The 16,994-nt window shown below is 41.2% G+C and overlaps 1 non-coding gene across 1 annotated transcript; it reads right to left on the reverse strand.

The window, feature by feature from the left end:
• Positions 1–1,883: 1,883 nt before the first annotated feature.
• LOC120069513 (small nucleolar RNA R71) lies at positions 1,884–1,990 on the reverse strand. The gene has a single exon (XR_005479562.1). It is a non-coding gene; the product is annotated as a small nucleolar RNA R71 (small nucleolar RNA).
• Positions 1,991–16,994: the final 15,004 nt, after the last annotated feature.

Here is a 16,994-nt window from a genome sequence, read left to right on the forward strand (position 1 = left end):
GTACATTCAGCTTTTCCGATGACAAATATTCGACGCATCAATCAGGAATTAAAGTCGTCCCATCTGAAAAATCATGAGAGAGAAGTTGCCGTTCACCTTGGATGTTATATAAATACTAGAAGCATTCTTCAGAAAAGAGGTTCAGCAGTTAGAGATTTCATACTTCAGTTCACACATCTTTGTTCATAGTTTTCTTTCATTTTAAGGCGGACGTGAGGGAGGAGGTTGTGTCGGCAGATCGTTCCGGTAAGCTTGGGAGAGCACCGGAAACTTCAAGCACAGAGAGAGGGCCAACGCCTGTGGAAGCAGGAACATCTTTAGAACTAAATAAAGATTGCAGTGTAAAAGCCTCGGTCAACAAGGAATTGCTACCAGGCTCTCTACCTTTAACTTCCATTGTTATTTTGTACTCAACTCATTTATAAAAATGGAATTTCCTTCTTTATCTGTTCACTCTCTATTATTCACGCATGAGTAGCTAAATCAGTTGAATGAGTTGAGAAGTATGTAGCTAGCACAACTAGAGAATCTTCATTCTTTGCTATTATCTTGTATTATGTATGCTTCATTTGTCCATTAGAGATACTCGGGAGGGTAATCTAAGGATATGATCTAGACTTGGGAAGGTTAGGTTAGAATCTAGACTTGGAAGAGCCAGATTAGAACGCATAAATAAGAGATAGGAGCTTAGGAATGAACACTATTTGTTACCAATGCATCGCATGCATCCTAGAGATAGGATATGATTGTATGTGGTCACCTTGCTTTTATGCATCTTGCATCATCACATAGGAAAAGAGTAGAGACTTAGGGATAAGCTCTATGGACATTTTGCATTCAACACATGTGTCCTAGACTAGGAGCATCGCCTTTTCATTGGAAAATGACTTGTTGTGCATGGTTGTAACATGATCGCATAGTCTGACGCATTCCGAAGTAACGCTAACTAAATATCTTCTCAATCCGTTCATCGCATACTCATTGCATCTATCACGTAACTTCCTTTTCTCAACTCCGCCATATTTTTTTATTTATTTCTTGTCAACGCAATCAAACAATAAACCGACAATTTATTTACTTGGTTACCGCAAGATTTTCATAAAAATTACCAACGCAATCTGCTTTCACAAGTCCCTGTGTTCGACCCTAGACTTAACAAGAAACTCAGAGTAATTTACACTTGGATTCCGCTGGGGAAACTTGAGTGCATAATGCAATTTCATCAATGCATATCATCCACATTTCCATTTCATAAAATCGGGCATCAAGTTTTTGGCACCGTTGTCGAGGACTTCGGCAAAATAGTTTGCTAACGGTAATTTTCTAATTTCTTTGCAGACTCTCGATCTCTGGCGAATTACGACTAGGGGATTGAGAGGACGTTTAGACGAAAATTGAGAGACCACCAACAGAAACCACAATCAGATAAAGAAGAAATGGCGGAGCAGCCTAAAAATGGAGCACCAAATGATAACAATGTCATGGCGAATCCAATTCTGTTGGCAAACGATCGCAATAGACCCATTAGGGACTATGCATCACCAAACCTCTATGATTTCTCCCCAGGAATCATGAGGCCTACCCTCGATGGAAGCTGATTCGAAATGAAGCCGGTGATGCTACAGATGATTCAGACTGCTAGTCAATTCGGAGGAAGGCGTGGTGAAGTCGCACACACTCACATCCAAAGCTTTATTGAAATCTACAATACTTTTGTTTTCACGAACATCTTTGTCGAACAAGTTCGACTAACTTTATTCCCATTTTCTCTCTGTGATCAGGCTAGAAAATGAGTGTATTCTCTCGAGCTGGGAGAGATCACTTCTTAGGAACAGGTAGTGGAGAAATTTATCCAGAAGTATTTTCCACCTACCGAGAACACCAGACGAAGGAAACTTATCACAAATTTTGAACAAGACATGGACGAATCGTTCAGCGATGCTTGGGCGAGGTTTAAGAGGTTGGTCCAAAATTGTCCACATAATGGGTTGCCAAACAGCCTTCAAATGGAGATTTTCTATCATGGTTTAAATCCCGCTTCATAGACCACTGCCAATGCGGCAGCCGTTGGTGGTCTTCTTGATAAAACATATGACGAGGTGAAGAATATCTTTGATCACATCTCCAAGAACCATGAAGATTGGAGAGAGAGTGACCAGAGATTGAGACTCAAAGACACTGAGGTAAACAATGGTGCTATTGCTTGATTACAAAACCAGATGACCACAATGATGAATTTAAACGAAGGAATTGCAATCAGCAGTCCAACACAGCAAATTGGGCAAATCAACGCAATTAGTTAAAACACCGCAAGGTGTGCGACTTGTGGTGATGGGCATGCAATGGAAGATTGCCCGCAAAATCCAAAATCTGTATACTTTGTAAAGAATAACCCTTTTTCGAACATCTATAACCCCTGGTGGAGAAACCACCCCAATTTTGCTTGGAAGAATCAACAACAAAATTTCCAACCTGTGGCGCAAAAAGAAGGGCCACCAGGATTCTTCCCATGCAACAATGGTCAACCGAGCAATCAAGCAAGTAGTTCATAACCACCGCAATCCTTCTCTTTGGAGAGCTTGCTGAAGCAATACAAAGAGAAAAAACGAAACCGTGCTTCAAAGTCAGGCCACGTCCATCCGCAATCTCGAATTATAGATGGGCCAGTTATTTATGCTGCTTTATTTAGATATTGCGGGTAAAAGAGAGAAAATATGCGTCGAATGCATGGAAATTGGCTAAGAAATACAAGAATATAAATTATCGCCAATACACCCACTAACACCATCGCGATGGTAGAAAAGGAAATTTTTATTCTGTTTTGCAGGAAATCAAGTCATTGCTTACGATCAAGGCTCAAAGAGAAACTGAACAACGCATCTCTGTCGCATTGCACCCGTCAATCAATAAAGAAGAGACGATCAATGCAATGATGGCGTATGCGACAGTCGATCTAGAGCTGAACTTCAACCGCATGCGGTAATAAAAAACAACAACCCATGCGGACACACGATCAAAAGATGCAAAGCAGCAACGCAATTGCGGAGGATTCAGACACATGTAAAGCTAACTGTTGTACATTTTTGACAGATTCATTGCACAACAGAAGGAATATTTATTCCACCATTTCAGAAGCTGCCATAACAATAAAGTGGGGTCCACACTGCCAAGAGTCAAAGCCTTCATCTATAAATACCCTCAGAGAATTCAGTAAAAATTATACTTGATACAGGGCTATTTTGATACTTATATATTGAGAGAGAGGCTGGTCTGAGTGCTGATCAGAGAAAATCCAGGAAGATTAAAAAGACAAGGCTGAGAGGTGTGTCTCAAGTAAAATCCTTCAAATCCTCGCTAAGAAGCTCTGTACCAAGGTCACCTCTACCAGACGAGCAAGCCTGATAGGGAAGCTCTTCCTTCCATTCAATCCATACGCCAGCAAGAAATTCTCCCATCCAGATCTGTGTCAAGACGTTGGCACTCTTCTATATTTGTTTCTATCTCTATCATCAATTGTATCTCATTTTCTTAATCTCTATCATTCACATCATGTATCAGACGCTTGATTCTATAATTAAATGTCATGATCGTTTTCATCCCCATATTTCTGTCTATTTCCGTTTCTCCATGAATCTCTATCTCCACGATGTTTTCTTAATCTCTTAGTAATTAGCATGATTAATCTGTGCTAAAGAAATAAACAAGTTTAGCTAAAGCATGCTAGACGGCATCCTCACCTGTGAGAGCAGAAGTGAAGATGCCATTCTGATCTGACGAGAGAAGGTTAGAAGAATGCATTAACTAAAGCGAGAAGTACTTCCAAAGATGGAAGCAACCTTGCGTTCATTACGTTCATCCTTGTTTCACCAGAGAGATGTGGGAACGCGGCCGATCACCAAGAGGTGTACGCCAAGGGAAAGTGGAACCATAGTTATATCTTTAACGCAATTAATGAACTTGCGATGTTTGAACTAATTATCTTTTCTATTTCTGATTCATACATAAAGTCTTGCCACCGCATAACACGATTCTTTGTATAATCTTAACAGTTAGTCTTAGTCTCAATCTCGGTACCATGTATCATGTATCCTGCATCTTGTATCATAATAGCTTAGGTTTACTTTCATCGCACTTTACTTTTATAGCACATTTACTTTATTATTGCAACTTTACTTTACTGCACAATTTTACTTTACCACATTTTAAAAACCTATACACACACACTTTTATTAATTGAAAAACCCCGGTCGCATATATCACGAATGTAACACATTGACCTAAAACAATCCACGTGTCCGACCTTGGATCACTCTGAGAAACTTGCGTTGGAATTACACTTGGTTTCAGCATAAGGAAACTTGTGACATCGCATAGGATACTACAAGCACATAGTTAATAACGCATACATCTAGAAGTAGTATCGCATAAAGTCTGAATAAGCATAACACCTCATCCACATTCCATTTGCATTCTAAGTCATCAAGTTTATGGCAACATGAGCTTGTATGATCCATCATTCATCACCATCCATATGCTTATTTAGAAAGCACTCCATTTTCAGCTTACAAGTTTATGGCACCGTTGCCGGGGATTGGTTAACGTTTATTGTTGAGTATGTTTGTGGTATTTTGTAGGACAAATCTCTTTGTACTAGCTGTTCAACGCGGAGAGTAGTCTAACAGTTAATGAGTACTGGGACCGAACAAGAATTCGAAGCTGACCCAGAGATCAAGCGTACATTTCGCACTAGGGCACGCCAAAACCGAGCGATGCGAAAGAAAGTGGCTAATATGGCAGATAATAATAATGACAATATGGCTCCCGCAGGAAATCAAGGGGCGGTACGGTTAGCGCAACATCCAGTTTTCCTTGCTGCTGACCGCAACATTCCCATGAGGAACTACGCGGCGCCCAATCTGTACGATTTTTCGCCCAGAATTTCAAGGCCAATGGTTGAGGAGAACCCAAGATTCAAAATCAAGCTGCTCATGCTCCAAATGATCCAGAATACAGGGTAATTTGGGGGTCTGCAAGGTGAAGACCCACATGCCCACCTGACCAGCTTTGTCGAGATGTGCGGCAACTTCTCAATACCTGCTGTTACCCCTGAGGGTATTAGATTATATCTCTTCCCTTACATCTTAAGGGACGAGGCCAAGAGGTAGGCTTACTCACTGGAGCCAAATGAGATTACTTCATGGGATCAGCTAGTAGACCGACTTATGAAGAAGTTCTTCCCACCGGCTGTTAACGCAAGATGACAGAAGGATGTGCTAAACTTTGAAAAAATGGACAATGAGACCCTGAGCAACGCCTAGGTGCGATTTAGGAGACTGGTGAAGAATTGCCCGCATATCGGGATACCCGATTGCATCCTAATGGAAACTTTTTATAATGGCCTGAACAGATCAACGCAGGCTGTTGTTGATGCCTCCGCGGCAGGAGGTTTTATGGATAAGACATATACTAAGGCCAAGGTCATCCTTGACTGCATTTCATAGAATATGAATGACTAGGTCGACGATGGATATGGAGGAAGAGGCGCTGAAAGAAGAAGAAATGATACTGCTATTGTCCCTGCGGAGATAGAGACCACACTGCCCGCTCAGATGGCCGTAGTGACCTCAATCCTCCAGTCAATGGAAATTAATCAAGGTGCCCTCGCCCAAGGATCAGCGCAACCCACTACGCTGGCTCAAGTGGCCGCGATCAGTTGCGGTAATTGTGTAGGGGCCCATGTGGTGGACATGTGCCCAACGAATGTCCAACAAGTATGCGCCATCCAGAACAACCCCTTCAGCAACACATATAATCCTAGTTGCAGAAACCATCCTAACTTCAGTTGGGGAGGGAATCAAAACCAAGGTGGGCCAAGCAACCATCAGGGTGGAAATTCAGGGAATCAAGGAAACCCTCCTTCTTTTCACCACAATTCTAATCAGGTTTAACAAAGGCAATCGCACAATCAACAACCCTCATCTTCTAACACCTCGAGCAATTCATTGGAGGCCCTGCTCAAGCAGTACATGGATAAAAATGATGCGGTGATGCAGGCGCAGGCATCTTCAATTTGAAATTTTGAGATTCAGGTGGGGCAGCTGGCATCTGAGCTTAGAAATAGAGCACCTGGAACGTTGCTCAGCAATTCTGAAGCCCCCAGATCTCATGGAAACGAGCAATGTCCCTGAAGACATTGGGCAGGCAAGCTAGACCGTCTGCAGAGGTGTGGATTGCGCTCATCAAAGAATACTATCTTCTGGTCCCTATCTCAAATCTATGTTTATATGCTTTTTGTTAATTCCTGTCTTTATGAATTTATGAACTTTGTCTGTTACTGCTTCAGTTAATTGGTTTTCATGACTTTATGAATTTATGATTCATTTAATTCACTTGCATTTATTTCTGTACTTGTCTTAAATTCTTTACTTTTCGGTCATTAATGCGTTATTCTTAAGCCAGGTGAATGATTAGTGTGATAATAAGAAAATGATTACCGCAAGGTCCTTATGACTTGCATTGATGAAAAAAAACAAAAGAAAAAAAACAATGATTATAATAATAATAAAAAAATCAACCCCCGATATGCATTGCAATAATGGACGCTTCTTGAACCAACAAGATACAATTTACTTTGCGTTCACCCAACTCAAATGCATTGCGCTGAGGGGTGTGTTGTGCGCATGTGTGTTCTTTGCCCGTCCTTAGTGAAAATGCACTATGTTGAGGTAAATGTTGAGCTGGTAGCAATACCGTGCGCCTGATCCTCCAGAAATGCATTAAGTTAAGGGGTGTGTTGCGGGGATGCATGCATTATTGCCCGTCCTCTGCAAAGATGCATTTGCGTTGGTGAACTCGTTGCGTTAAATCTTTACCTTGCATCCATTCGAATAAAACATTAAAGATAATTCTTTTTAAAAAATGAGAAGTCAAATCGATTCGTATTCCAAAGAAATGATGGTGGAGCAAATGAAAGGACGTTTTCTCTGATACCTCATAAATGAGGGGAGTGCAAACGGCAGGCCTATTGAGTGTCTCGAGGCCTGCCACCGCAAAAATAACATTGGGCCCACTAAGGCCCAACTTATAAATGGACACCCCCCTCGTCCGTGAGATCATTTTACCTCAATTTGCAATCTGAAACCCTAGCCTCTACATATCGAGATTTCTTCCTTCCCAGAACACTAGCGATTTTCCAATTTTCTTTCACCTGAGTATCCATGGAAGATCAAACTCCCCAGCAATCCGCTTCACCCTCAATACCTTCAATAGCCTAACTTTCCATGCGAGAGGCAACATTCCTTGCTGTCAGTCGCCGTCTCACTGCCCAGCCACATACCGTCCCTTGAATCGCCGGAAGACCCTGACGAAACCCTTTAGCAGTCAAGCCATTCCAGTTCAAGCGTGGGCAAAGTTGTAAAAGCACCCCACTTCCAACCTCAGCAGTCTCCACTGAAAGTGAGAAGAAGAGATAAGATGACAAGGAGGTGTTTGGGAGCATTTCTGAGTAACTTGAAGAAAGGAGGAGGATTACCCAAGGCTGGGGTTGTAATCCAACCATTACCTACAGAGGAGGTGACGGTGGAGATGACGGAGGACATAGAAAAGGAAACCAGGAAAAGCACTCTGGCCTTCGAGGATCCTAAGGAGACTGTTAACGTAGACTTCTATGGCAGACCCTCTAGAGTTGCGTTGGAGGAAATGGTGGTTGAGACGCAGCCGGAGGTGGCTGAGGAAAAGAAGAAGAAAAAGAAGAGCAAAGGAAAGAAGGTTGGAGAAGATGAGCCATCCCATCATTGCAAAGCAGAGAAGAAAATCAAAGAGAAGGAGAATGAAGAAGTTGAGGAGGCCAAGCCAAGGAAGAGGAAAGAGAGGGGAGAAAGGAAAGAGCGCAGGCGTGAGGAAAGGCGCCTGAAAAAGGAAGAAGAAAGAAAGAGGAGGGCTGCAAGCCCAGAGATGGACGGGAAATCCACCTCCATGAGGGAGGACATGGGGGGACCAGCGCAGCTTAGAGATCCAGTGCAACCTAAAACAACGCAGACGATTGCCCTCAAAATTTGATCAACCATTGCCCTCAAAATGGTTTCGTCTTCTTCTTCTTCGCAAGGAGAATGCACCGCAAGGGTCTACCATTGCCCTCAAAATTTGATCAACGCATTAGAAGAAAAGAAAAGGAGGAGAAAGGAAGAGGAAGAGAGGCAGGAGAAAATGGCACGGGCACAACTCATCATCGTAGAAGGTGATAGAAGAAGAAGATTGCAGGATGAGGAGGTGCACCACAATAATGAAATTTCAAGAATAGAAGAAATAAGGAGGCTCGAAGAGGAACAATGCCTTTTGCTGGCCTTAAGCAGTTTGTAAAAGAGTTTGAAAGAGAAGTGAGAGAAGAGGCAGAATAAGAGAAGAAGAAGAAGGCAGAAGAAGAAAGGAGAAAGGGAGAAGAGAAGGAGAAGAAGCGCCAAGCAAACAGGCAGTGCTTAAAAGAGAAGAAAGGAAAAGAACTCGTTGAACGAGAGAAGAAGGAACAACACAAAGAGCGGGAAAGAAAACAAAGGCAACAAGCCCCCCTTGCATTGGCTAAAGACAAGGGCAAAGCAGTCGAAGAGAGTAGCGACACCGCGTTGGCAAAGAGACATCCATCAAAGAGAAGAGAAAACGATGACATGTTGATGGAGATGGGCTTCTACCCTACGCCAACGCCACTACCAGACCTAATCACGAGTGTGATCATAGAACATGGTTGGGACTCGTTTTGCCAGTGGCCAACCATTGTTATTCCGAAGGTCGTGCGCGACTTCTACCATGGACGGCTACATGGCACCAAAGATGTGGTGACCATGAAAGGTGAGATGGTGTCTTTCAGCGCAAGGGACATCAATGAGCTGTACCAGATTAAGGATAACCCGGATGCACCGAGCAACAAAATCATTGATGATCCCACTGAACAGCAAATGGAAGATGCGTTGCGAATATTAACGCAATTGAGCACTAAGTGGACAGTTTCTACTAAAGGCATCCGCACCGTGGCTCCAAGACATTTCTCCCAGAGGGAAGGCTTTGGGTTTATTTTTTCAAGAAGCGGTTGATCCCAACAACACATGACAAGACAATTTCAAGGGATCGCGTCATGGCCGCATATTGCATTGCACACAAAATTCCTATTGACGTGGGCCAGTTGATTGTAAGACAGCTCAGAGCCTTGGTGGGGCATATAAAGGGGTAGTACTTCTTCCCATTGATTGTCTCAAGTCTATGCCTGTCATTGGGTGTAGGCATTGATGAAGAACCCATCCATGAAGTCCATGGCCTCATCAATATAAAAATTCTGAGGATGCTCCTTAAAGACTCCCCACATTGCCTAGAGCTACCTTTGAAGAGGCCTACAATCGATCTCAATGCGCCGCAAGAGCCCAAGTCAAAGAGACAGTGCAGAGATGAAAAGGGAAAGGAGAAAGTCCAAGACTCACCAACACATTATTCATAACCCTTGGACCCTTTACCCATAGTAATCCACCCTCAAATTCCTCCAAGCCCACCCGCACAACCTTCTTCTCCACTTCATGAGGACTTTACCAACCTTCTCCTTCCTCTAGATTCTTCAACCGCATACCCAGTAGCCCCATCCTCACCTTCATCATCATCACCGTAACATTCCTTTCCACCACGCATGCTGATGACCCACACAATTTGGGTGAAGGCACCTCTGCCCAACCCCAAAACGTTGCTGGCGAGACATCGCAGGCACAACCCACCATCGCTTCCTTGGCTACTGAGTTAACAGATATGTGGTCTCTTCTTACCCAACAACAACAACTCTTCTTCCAACAGCAGGAACTCTTCTCCCAACAACAAGCCTTCTTCGACCGAAGAATTGATGCGGTAATCGAGCGAGTTGAAGATTTGCAACGCAGTGCTGCTATGGCAAGGTAGGCCTTGATCAACATTCAACGCAACAGTTATACGATCCACCTGCACCAAAAGCAACTAGCGGAGTGCAACCATGAGTCCTTCAATTTCCTAATAGCATACCTTCATGGTCCCATGGTGCCTTCGCATCTGCAGCAACCTCTGATCTTTGAAGAAACTCCTTCCGTACAACATCAAAACCCTCCTCAAGGCTCTCCTGCTCCTCAATTATTTTTCCAACTTATTTTTTTTTTATTGCGGCCATTTTGTATTTTTATTTAATTCATTGTTAGCTAAATTCTTTGATTCTTTATACAGACAAATAGTTTTTATATTGCGATGTTTTGTAATTATTTGTATACTTAGTTAATATTCAATACAATTACGTAAATATTCACTTCGCTTGCCTTTGCCTTTTCTTTATCATGCTTTGTCAATTTTTGCAATGTTCTTTATCGTTTATCTTTGCATTCTTCATTGCGCTGCCATGATGTATTATATGTTTATACTTAGAAACATTTCCCATACTTTGTAATTTCTAACTAACACTAAGTTAATTCTTAGCTTCAATAGTACTTTACCTTTTATCCTTCAAAGTTCTGCTCAAACCTTCTTTTTGAAATGTTTTCTAAGTGTTTGTCTAGTCTGTCAAAACAATGCAATGAGGACCTTACGCATCTCTAAATTTTGGGGTGGGGAAGGTCTGAGCAGATGAGATCAAGATTATGGGGTCACTAAGAAAATGCGTTCATTTTCTATCTCAAAAAAAAAAAACAAATTGAATTTTTCATACAAAACTCCAATGTCAGCGCAAGAGAGAACTCAAAAACAATCCCAACCTGATTAGAGTTAGTTGTGAAAGGAACCTGCTCGTAGTTGGATGTTCACATGAAACCTGTGGGAGCTAGCCAAAATGAAGGTAGGTCTCCAAGAACAATGCATTATGAAAAGAAAAAAATGAATAAAGGAAAAATAAAAGAATACAAGAGACAACTCCTCTGAAAATCATGAGTTAAAGTTGAGATTGACACACAACCATAGTTAAATGTTCGCATGACACTCGTGGGAACAAGCCAAAATGAAGGGTATAACCATGATTAGCAGTCTCTAATAAATGATGCAAGATTTGACCACCGCATATGGACGCATCAAGTTGTTTTGACAAAGAAGAGGTAAACATTCTATTTTAAAACTGGAAGAGCATTTTTTAGCAGTAATTTTTTGTATAAAAGAATAAAGTAGGGCTTTGTTAGGAATTAGCAAGGATAGAAGAAAATTGCATTGTCAAGAGATGTGCCTAAGTGTAACATTCAAAGCAACCAATCGACGCAAAAATTTAGGATAGGAATTGAGCATTATTTCCTTAGTGGAAGATATGCTTGAGGACAAGCATATATCTAAATTTGGGGGTGTGATAACTTGTAGAAATACAAGTTATTTAAGCTACTTTATTTAGATATTGCAGGTAAAAGAGAGAAAATATGCGTCGAATGTATGGAAATTGGCTAAGAAATATAAGAATTACAAATTATTGCCAATACACCCACTAACACCATCGCGATGGTAGAAAAGGAGATTTTTATTCTGTTTTGCAGGAAATCAAGTCACCGCTTGCGATCAAGGATCAAAGAGAAACTGAACAACGCATCTTTGTCGCATTGTGCATGTCAATCAATAAACAAGGGACGATCAACACAATGACGGTGCATGCGACAGTTGATCTATTGCTGAACTTCAACCTCATGCGGTAATAAAAAAAAACATTGCATGTGGATACACGATCGAAAGATGCAAAAGAGCAATACAATTGCGAAGGATTCAGACACGTGTACAGCTAACCGTTGTGCATTTTTTACGGATTGACTGCATAACAGAAGGAATATTTATTCCATCATTTCCGAAGCTGCCATAACAATAAAGTGGGGTCCCTACTGCAAAGAGTCAAAGCCTTCATCTATAAATACCCTCAGAGAATTCACTGAAAGATATACTTGATATGGCGTTATTTTAATACTTGTATATTGAGAGAGAGGTTGGTCTGAGTGCTAATTGGAGAAGATCCGAGAATATTACAGAGACAAGGCCGAGAGGTGAGTCTTAGGGCAAATCCTTCAAATCCCCGTCGAGAAGCTCTGTACTAAGGTCACCTCTACCGGACGAGAAAGCCTAAAAGGGAAGCTCTTCCTTCCATTCAATCCATCTGCCGGCAACCAATTCTCCCATCCAGATCTGTGTCAAGACATTGGCAGCTTTCTGTATTTGTTTCTATCTCTATCATCAATTGTATCTCATTTTCTTAATCTCTACCATGCACATCATGTATCAGACGCTTGATTCTATAATTAAATGTCATGATCATTTTCATCCCCATATTTCAGTCTATTTCCATTCCTCCATGAATCGCTATCTCCACGATGTTTTCTTAATCCCTTGGTAATTAGCATGAATCTAACAAGTAAATTAATCTGAGCTAAAGAAGTAAACAAGTTTAGCTAAAGTATGCTAGACAGCATCTTCACCTGTGAGAGTAGAAGTGAAAATGCCATTCTGATATGTCGAGAGAAGGTTAAAAGAATGCGTTAACTAAAGCGAGAAGTACTTCCAGAGATGGAAGCAACCTTGCGTTCATTAAGTTCATCCCTATTTCACCACAGAGATGTGGGAACGCGGCCGATCACCGAGAGGTGTACGCCAAGGGAAAGCGAAACCGTAGTTATATCTTTAACGCAATTAATGAACTTGCGATGTTTGTTCTAATTATCTTTTCTATTTCTAATTCATACATAATGCCTTGCCACCACATAACATGATTCTTTGTATAATCTTCACAGTCAGTCTCAATCTCGGTATCATGTATCATGTATCCTGCATCTTGTATCATAATAGCTTAGGTTTACTTTTATAGCACATTTACTTTATTATCGCAACTTTACTTTATGGCACAATTTTACTTTACCACATTTTAAATCCCTGTACACACACACTTTTATTAATTGAAAAACCCTGGTCGCATATATCACGAACGTAACACATTGTCCTAAATCAATCCCCGTGTTCGACCTTGGATCACTCCGAGAAACTTGCGTTGGAATTACACTTGATTTCAGCGTAAGCAAACTTGTGACATCTCATAGGATACTACAAGCACATAGTTAATAACGCATACATCTAGAAGTAGTATCGCATAAAGTCTGAATAAGCATAACACCTCATCCACATTCCATTTGCATTCCAAGTCATCAAGTTTATGGCAACATGAGCTTGTATGATCCATCATTCATCACCATCAATATGCTTATTTAGAAAGCACTCCATTTTCAGCTTACGAGTTTATAGCGCCATTGTCGGGGATTGGTTAACGGTTATTGTTGAGTATGTTTGTTGTATTTTGCAGGACAAATCTCTTTGTACTGGCTGTTCAATGCGGAGAGCAGTCTGACAGTTTATGAGTACTGGGACCGGACCAGAATTCGAAGCTGACCCAGAGATCGAGCGTACATTTCGCGCTAATATGGCAGTAACCGAGCGAGGTGAAAGAAAGCAGCTAATATCGCAGTAAATAATAATGACAATGTGGCTCCTGTAGGAAATCAAGGGGCGGTACGGTCAGCGCAACATCCAGTTTTCCTTGCTGCTGACCGCAACATTCCCATGAGGAACTACACGGCGCCCAATCTGTATGATATTTTGCCCAGAATTTCAAGGCCAATGGTTAAGGAGAACACAAGATTCGAGATCAAGCGGCTCATGCTCCAAATGATCCAGAATGCAGGGCAATTTGGGGGTCTGCAAGGTGAAGAAGAAATGAAACAACTATTGTCCCTGTGAAGACAGAGACCACACTGCCCGCTCAGATGACTGCAGTGACCTCAATCCTCCAGTCAATGGAAATCAATCAAGGTGCCCTTGCCCAAGGATCAGCGCAACCCATTGCGCTGGCTCAAGTGGCTGCGATCGATTGCGGTAATTGTGGAGGGGCCCATGTGGCGGACATGTGCCCATCGAATGTCCAACAAGTATGCGCCATCCAGAACAACCCCTTCAGCAACACATATAATCCTGGTTGGAGGAACCATCCTAAATTCAGTTGGGGAGGGAATCAAAACCAAGGTGGGCCAAGCAACCATCAGGGTGGCAATTCAAGGAATCGAGGAAACCCTCCTCCTTTTCACCACAATTATATTCAAGTTCAACAAAGGCAATCGCACAACCAACAACCCTCATCTTCTAACACCTCGAGAAATTCATTGGAGGCCCTGCTCAAGCAGTACATGGATAAAAATGATGTGGTGATGCATGCGCAAGCATCTTCAATTCAAAATTTGGAGATTCAGGTGGGGCAACTGGCATCTGAGCTTAGAAATAGAGCACCTGGAATGTTTCCCAGTAATTCTCAAGCCCCTGGATCTCATGGAAAGAAGCAATGTCCCTGAAGACATTGGGCAGGCAAGATGGACCGCCTGCAGAGCTGTGGATTGCGCTCATCAAAGAATATTATCTTCCGGTCCATATCTCAAATCTATGTTTATAAGCTTTCTGTTATTTCCTGTCTTTACGAATTTATGAACTTTGTCTGTTACTGCTTCAGTTAATTGGTTTTCATCTCTCTGTCTATTTTTGTTCATCCATAATTCGTTTTCTCCATGATGTTTTCCTAATTCCATGGGTAATTAGCAAGAATTAAGCAAGTAAATTAATTTGTGTTAAGGAAATAATTAAGTTTAGCTAAAGCATGCTCGATGGCATCTTCACATGTGAGAGCAGAAGTGAAGATGTTATTCCCCCTATCAAGAGAGGGTTGGAAGAATGTGTTAACTAAAGCGAGAAGTACTTCGAGAGATGGAAGCAACCTTGCGTTCATCATGTTCATCCTAGTTTCACGATAGAGATATGGGAACGCGGCCGATCACCGAGAGGTTTACGCCAAGGGAAAGTGGAACCTTAGTTGCATCTTTAACACAATTAATAAAGTTGCGATGTTTTTACTAATTATTCTTTCTGATTCTGATTCATTCATAAAGACTTGCCATCACATACCACGATCCTTTGTATAACTTCATAGTCAGTCTCGACCTCAGCACCGTGTATCTTGTATCTTGTATCATATTCGTTTAGGATTTTACTTTTTAACACACTTTTATTTTATCGACGAATTTTATTTCATTGCAATTTAATTTCCTGTATAAACCCAATTCTTTATTAATTGTAAAAACCGGTCGCATGTATCATAAAAGTAACGCATTAATGAAAACAATCCATGTGTTCGACCTCGGATTATTCTAAGAAACTTGCGTCAGAATTATACTTGGTTTCAGCGCAAGGAAAATTGTGACACGCATTACTCCATAGCATACTACAAGCATATCATTAACACATATATTTAGAAGTAGTATTGCATAAAGTATGCATAAGCAATAATACAGCATAACATTCCATCATTCATATTCGTATTTGTTCATGATAACTTGTAGAAATACAAGTTATTTATACTTCTTTATTTAGATATTGTGGCTAAAAGAGAGAAAATATGCGTCGAATGTATGAAAATTGATAAGAAATGCAAGAATTATAAATTATCACCAATACACCCCCTAACACCATTACGATGGTAGAAAAGGATGTTTCCATTCTGTTTTGCATGAAATCAAGTCACCGGTTGCATTCAAGGCTCAAAGAGAAACTGAACAATGCATCTCTGTCACAATGTGCCCGTCAATCAACATTAGAGAGACGATCAACGCAATGACAGCACATGCGACGGTCGATTCAGAGCTTAACTTCAACCGCATGCGGTAATAAAAAAACAACACTGCATGCGGACACACGATCAAAAGATGCAAAAGAGCAACGCAATTACGAAGGACTTAGACACTGTACAATCAATCGTTGTGCATTTCTGACGGGATTGATTGCATAATAGAAGGAATATTCATTCCACCATTTCCGGAATTTACATAACAATAAAGTGGGGTCCACACTGCAAGGAGTCAAAGCTAAGCCTATAAATACCCTCTGAAATTCCATTGCAAAATACTTGATACGGGCTATTTTGATACTTGTATATTGAGAGAGAGACTGATCTGAGTGCTGATTGGAGAAAATTCGGAAAGAGTTAAGAGATAAGGCCGAGAGGTGAGTCTCAGGGCAAACTATTTCAAATCCCCACCGTGAAGCTCTATGCCAAGGTCACTCTTATCGGACGAGTAAGCCTGAGAGGGAAGCTCTTCCTTCCATTCAATTCATACGCCGGCAAGCACTTCCACCATCCAGATCGATGTCAAAACATTGGCACTCTTCTGTATTTGTTTCTATCTCTTATCATCAATTGTATTCATCTTCTTAGTCTATATCATTCACACCATGGATCAGATGCTTGATTCTATAATTAAATGTTATGATCATGTTCATCTCTATCTTTCTGTCTATTTTCGTTCCTCCATGAATCGCTTTCTCCACAATGTTTTCTTAATCCCTTGGTAATTAGCATGAATCTAACAAGTAAATTAATCTGTGCTAAAAAAATAAATATGTTTAGCTAAAGCATGCTAGACGACATCTTCACCTGTGAGAGCAGAAGTGAGGATGCCATTCTGCCTGTCGAGAGAAGGTTAGAAGAATGCGTTAACTAAAGCGAGAAGTACTTCCAAAGATGGAAGCAACCTTGCATTCATTATGTTCATCCCTGTTTCACCACAGAGATGTGGGAACGCAGCCGATCACCGAGAGATGTACCCCAAGGGAAAGCGGAACCATAGTTATATCTTTAACGTAATTAATGAACTTGCGATGTTTATACTAATTATCGTTTCTCTTTCTGATTCATACATAAAGCCTTGCCACCGCATAACACGATCCTTTGTACAATCTTCACAATCGGTCTCACACTCAGTATCATGTATCAGTATCCTGTATCTTGTATCACAATAGCTTAGGTTTAGTTTTATCGCACTTTACTTTATTATCGCATCTTTACTTTACTGCACAATTTTACTTTACCGCAATTTACTTTTTTGTATAAACACACTACTTTTATTAATTGAAAAAACCCCCGGTCGCATATATCATGAAAGTAACGCATTAACCTAAAACAA

This window comes from Benincasa hispida, chromosome 7, assembly GCF_027475165.1.
Source record: "Benincasa hispida cultivar pf3 chromosome 7, pf3_genome.v1.1, whole genome shotgun sequence".
NCBI lineage: Eukaryota > Viridiplantae > Streptophyta > Magnoliopsida > Cucurbitales > Cucurbitaceae > Benincasa > Benincasa hispida.